Source organism: Rana temporaria, chromosome 11 (assembly GCF_905171775.1).
Source record: "Rana temporaria chromosome 11, aRanTem1.1, whole genome shotgun sequence".
Taxonomy (NCBI): Eukaryota; Metazoa; Chordata; class Amphibia; order Anura; family Ranidae; genus Rana; species Rana temporaria.
The window spans coordinates 82,801,314-82,807,313 of record NC_053499.1 but is presented as its reverse complement, the minus strand read 5'-3'; positions in this window follow the sequence as shown (position 1 = coordinate 82,807,313).

Below are 6,000 nucleotides of genomic sequence, written 5' to 3'. Positions count from 1 at the left end.
CTATACGCCGGGAAAAGCCTAACGTAACTTTACTGCGTCGGCCGGGTGTACGTTCGGGAATTCGCGTATCTAGCTAATTTGCATACTTAACGCGGAATTCTACGGAAGCGCCACCTAGCGGTCAGAAAAAAATATGCAGTTACGATCCGACGGTGTAAGAGACCTACGCCTGTCGGATCTAATGGATATCTATGCGTAACCGATTCTAAGAACCAGGCGCATAGATACGATGGCTCGGATTAGGACCCACGGTGGCGCACCTGGCGCTGCGCCATCGCAAGTCCCTTCCGAATCTGGGCCACTGTCTTCAAGATTCCAAACAAAATCATTATTATCCACACTGACACCCTGCTGCAATTTCATTCTATATATCTACATTATTCAAAATTAGTCTCATCAACACATTCGCATAGACAAAAAGAAAAAGTTAAGTTCTGAAAAGATAGTTTGTTGTTAGGCATTCAGACAGGTTAAAACAAAAAAGACTCTTAAACCAGCTCTGTCTACCATACAAGAAATCATATTCATCCAAACTTTAAACTCTCCTCACACGGGGCACCATTTGTTATAGAATTATTAATAACGCACGTACATAATTAAAAATCAGCGATTCATAGAAATATTAATATCGCACGTAAATAATTAAAATAAGCTATAAAAACCTTTTTGTCTATATAAAAATCAAAAACAAAGACTAGCGCTGTGAAAAAGAGAAAAATGATTACATTTATTGATACAGAGAAGACACTTGTATTAATCCCATATTTACAACCATAACATAACCGATACCACCTTCAAAACCAAGATGATATCCCAGGTACACAATTATACAAACAGTAAGATGGCTAGAATGGATACATCAGTAGCTCAAGACAATTCATAGGAAAGGAAAAGTTACAGAGATTAAGCTTAGGAAGAGAGAGATAGAGAGAGGGAGAGAGAGAGAGAGAGTGAGAGAGGTATAGAGATAGATAGATAGAGAGAGAGAGAGAGAGAGAGGGAGAGAGAGAGAGAGAGAGAGAGAGAGGTATAGAGATAGATAGAGAGAGAGAGAGAGAGAGAGAGAGAGAGAGGGGGGAGAGGGGGAAGGAGAGAGATAGAGAGATTACATCACCATGTCTAGGCAGCTCATCATCTTCAGGGAAAGAGAAGAGCTCTGAGAGCTTTCTCTCTGACCTTTAAGGTCCCCTGGCCTGCTCTACCCCCCTCCAGGCTTTAAAATCCTTAGGATGCTATTGGTGTAAAATTGCCTTACAACCAGATTGGTTGAATCTCAAGCTCAGATATTCATTGGTCAGGAGTACCAATCAGTATCGGATTGGTCGCATTTTCAAGCCTTAAGCCATGTATCTAGTATGCCAAAAACCCTCTGTTTGATGTGTCAAGCCAACCTTTGATGTGTAGTCACACCAGTATGCAAAGGGCCCCTGCTGTGAGCCTGTCCAGCTTCAAAAGGACAATTTGGCTAATGTAATTATCAAGGAGAAGTCATTTTTTTAAAGGACAGCTGAGCCCTTCAATTTTGTCAGATCACACACTCATCTTTTGCACTAGTTCCCCTGGTATAAAATATGAAGTTCAAACTTTACACCACACAACTCTACCCGGTCTCCCGAGGGAAGAGCAGCCAGGAGACGCCTCGCAGAAGGCATCTTTGCACAGTAAACACACACATTATTCATGGCACAATGAGAATGCATGCATGCACACCACTGTGGTCCCTAGCACACACACCGCACGGTACTAGGGAGCAGCAACGCCCCACCAAGGCTCCAATTATGTCACTGTACATTCATACACCATTCACACGGACCTGGGATCACTTCTCCCTGGTCCTGGGGATCCCTACTCCACCACAAATGAGGGTGACACCCCTTTTTCAGCAGGAATGTCACCCCCACATTCATACATCATTCACAAAAATAAAACAAATCATAATCACAGTACAAATCACCAAAAAATAAGAAAAAAATTAAATCAAAAGCACATCGGAAATTAAAGTCGGCGTGAGCTACGCCTGGGCCGGCCACGGCCATGGGCCCTCAGGGGAGACTCATGGGGGGGGGGAGCAGGGGAAGGAGGAGCCTCCCCTGGTGTCTGTCCACCTACTGGCCTGCCCTCCAAGGCCACGGCTATTCTGTTCAGGCCCACAGTGAGGGCTGCCGTATTGGCCTGGACAGCCTGGGTATTGGCCTGGACAGCCTGGGTAAGGGCATTCACCTCCAGGGCCACGCCTGCTGTGGCGGTCTGCAGGTCGCAAAAGCAATTTATGTACGCCACCGAGTTTGTGCTCACATCATTCACCGACTCCTTAATGGCGGACAGGCTGTCCTCCATCTGGGCCAAAGTCCGGGTGACCTGACCCAGATGGTGGGTCTGACGAGCCTGGTCCCTCCGCAGATTTGCAGGCAGAAAGTCTGCCACCCCCCTGGTCTTCTGGGTGGCCTTCCTGCCTGCAGATGAGGCTTGTGGCCTGGGAGGAGGGGAGCCCCCTGGGGAGGGAGCCCTGTTGGGGGAGGAGTGGGAGGGGCTACCCCTGATGGAGGCCTGACTGCTGCCAGCCACAGGGGGAGCCTCATCCAAAAGCCGAAGTATTTCACTGGCAATGTCCGTCTGATCCTCCTCAACCTACCCCGCTCATCCTCCTCCCCCTCAACCTCCTCATGAGGTGAGTTGTGGCCACTCCCCTGCCCTGAGGACTCCTGCCTTTCTTGGTTCTCTTCAGCAGCCTGATGTCCGGGGGATGGAGCAGACTGGCCAGATGGCCCAGCACTCTCCTGGCCATCTTTGGATGACACAAAACATACACAGGTTGGAGGATCCACACACTTGGCACATATTCCCTCCCCCCCACACATGCTACTCGCCAGATAGGAAAAAAAAATTACCTGTCCTCACAGCCTCATCGGAGTCAAAGCCAGGCAGGCCCACCACTTGCTGGCTGTGGAAGCACTGGGCCACTGCACGCTCCTCATCAGTCCACCTGATGGTGCAAGGTGGTCCCCCACCAGTGCCCCTGGCATGTGCTGTAATCTTGGCCAGCTTATCACGGACCAGGCTCCTCAGATCATTGATCTTCTTTGCGATCCCACTGGTGGTCCTCGTCTCCCCCCCCCCGCATTGATCTCATTAGTAATCTCCTGGAGGATCTCCTTCTTCCTGGCCGGGGTGATGTCCCGGCTCTCAGGGCCATGCAAAAATCGCCCATGTCGGGTGATGGCCCTAGCAAGTATTTGCTTCTCCCGAACAAAGAAGTTGAGCTTTCTCCTCTTTGGTGCCATATCACCACCAAACAGTCAGCACCAAACTCTCAGCAACAAACAGGCACAAAAATCAGACAGAAAAAACAGACACAAAAAGACACAGAACAAACAGACACAAAAATCAGACAGCAAAAACCAGACACCAAAATCAAACAGCACAAACAGACAGCTAATACAGACTCCAAAAAACACACAGAAAAAAACAGACACAAAAAATACTCAGAAAAAACCCCCACAAAAACACTCAGAAAAAACAAACAGCTAACACAATCTCCTACTCCAATAAATCTTTACTATAACAATACTACACTAACCAACAAACAGCCACAGACAACAGAACAAAAGCACCTTGCTTCAGGAAGGGAAACACATGGATGTACTTTTGCAATGGAAGGGCGTTTGTCTGGGCCTATTTATACACATGGCGTATCTCACTAAGTACGCCGGGCCTAGTTCCTATCTCGCTGATTGCGCCGGGCCGAGTTCTGAGCATGCCCAGTGAGGTGCATAATCATACGCGCATGCACAGTACGGCTGGCCCTTCATTTGCATGGGGTCACGGCTTATTTCAATGGAGCACGCCCACTTCCTTCCCACTTTCAATTACCCCGCCTTACGCCTCAGAATTTACGTTAAGCTGGCGCAAATTTGGGCGCAAATACTCTGTGGATATGGTACTTACGTCACAAAATTGAGCTGGCGTAACGTAACAGACATGCGTTACGCCGATCTAAATATGCGCCTCTCTATGTGAATCTGGCCCTTAGTCACCAATCACACTCCATTCCTCTCTGTAGTGAACAGGGTGCTGTACAGCAGGAAGTGTAACCTTACACACCATCTCTTGGACAAGAAATGTGCTATTCTGATATAAAGGGCACACAAATTTAAGACTGATCTCATGATCATGTTTTTTTCCACTCTGATCTCACTCTTTTAAACAGAGAAACCACAAATTATCTTTGTTGAAGGCTTTGTAATGTGTATACAGTGTTTTGCACACACAACACACACACAACTCTATTTAGTCACACTCAAATCTTTGGTTGTTGTAAAGTGTATTTGTAGTCACTAAACACATTTAAATGAGCAGAAATGCACACTCCTTCTACACAAAGTGTGAATGGGGCCCTGGATTCAAGGGATCACTACCATACTGGAATCATTGCAGTTTTAGAGTTTGTTTAAATTTATGGTAAAAAAAGGAAAAAAAACAACCACAAGGGGCAGTGGCTGGGTGTGAACACATGCCATGACTATGATACTCTGCTTCATGGCTGTGGTGGGAACTATACCTCCAGTTGTGCTTGCCAGATACAACCGGTTCTAGTGAATGGAGCCACACTGCAATTGTGCATAATGTGCATGTTTGCAGTGCAGTACTGCAGCATTCAGGGGGTTAAAATAGGTTATGAGGACATGATGCAACTCCTCACCGCCTGTCAAATGTTCTTTGAAGAGTGATCCGAATGCAGATCACCCTTCAGTCTGCAAAGCAGTTGTAAATGTGTCATTCCTGTCTTGCAGCATGCCAAAGAATAATGGCTTACTGCACGTATATGAATCACTTCACAGAGAGCTGGGCTTTGGGAGGGTGGGATGTGAGGGGTGGGACACTCCCTGTTCACACTGGTCAGCATATTTAACCGGCCAGGACTGAATTTGAATTGTAATCCATTCAATCCTACCCAGCAGCAGCACAGCAAGCTTCCAGAACAGGCTGTGTATGAAGATGTTTCCTGATTGATTTTGAATAATGTTGTGATCTGTGAGGCGGGACTTGGGAGGTTTCCTGTAAGTGTGACTGGGCAGGACTGAATGCTAATTAGGATGTATTCAATCCTACCCACCATCAGAACTGTGAAGGAAGTTACATCATTTGCAGTCTCAAAGACTACAGAGGGATGTATTTTAGACTAGAGATGCAGCAGGGTGAGTATCTAATCCTCTGCATCATGACGGCTTCAGCCATGCGTCTCCTCCCTCCTCCTTCTAGGCATCCAATAGGATTGCCTTTTCTTTCAACTAATCGGGTGATGGGTCTCAGGACCCGCTTCCTGATTGGCCAGGAGGAGGATCAGTGTGAGAAAAGCAAATATTAATTTGCTATTCTCACACAACTGGGTGGACTTGGAGTGCACCCCTTTTTAGAAACCTATTAGAGCATCTGGCTATAATCACTTGCTTAAAAAAAAACACCACCTCCCCATTGGAATCCATTCGCCGGTGCCCTGCATGTAGATTAGAGGGCCAGATGCATGGATAGGGGGCGGCTCCGTGCACCCCTAATGGACAGGAAATAGCAGGAGATTTTGACCGGCTTTCTATGGAGCCGGTTCACATATCTCCACTGTGGCTCCGGTGTGAATTTGCACAGGGGTCCTGTGCGTCTTTTGTTTGTTTTGGGTCCGAATTCAGCCAAAAATGTAGGCTGAAATTGGACCTGAAACAGTAAACAGGGATGCACCGGCCCCCAGCTGTGAGCCACATGCAAAGATAGTGTGAACCCAGTCTTAAAGTGGTTGTAAGCCTACAAAAAAAAAGCCTGCAAGACAAAACGCATAATGAGCTAATATGCATACTTACCTTAGATCAAAGCCCCCGCAGCGGTTCCAGTACACAGCTCCCAGAGTTACTTCCGGGTATCGCGGGATCCGGCGCTGTTAATAGGCCGAAGCCGCGATGACGTAATTCCCGCGCATGTGTGCGGGAGCCTCCGGTAACAGCACACTAGCTG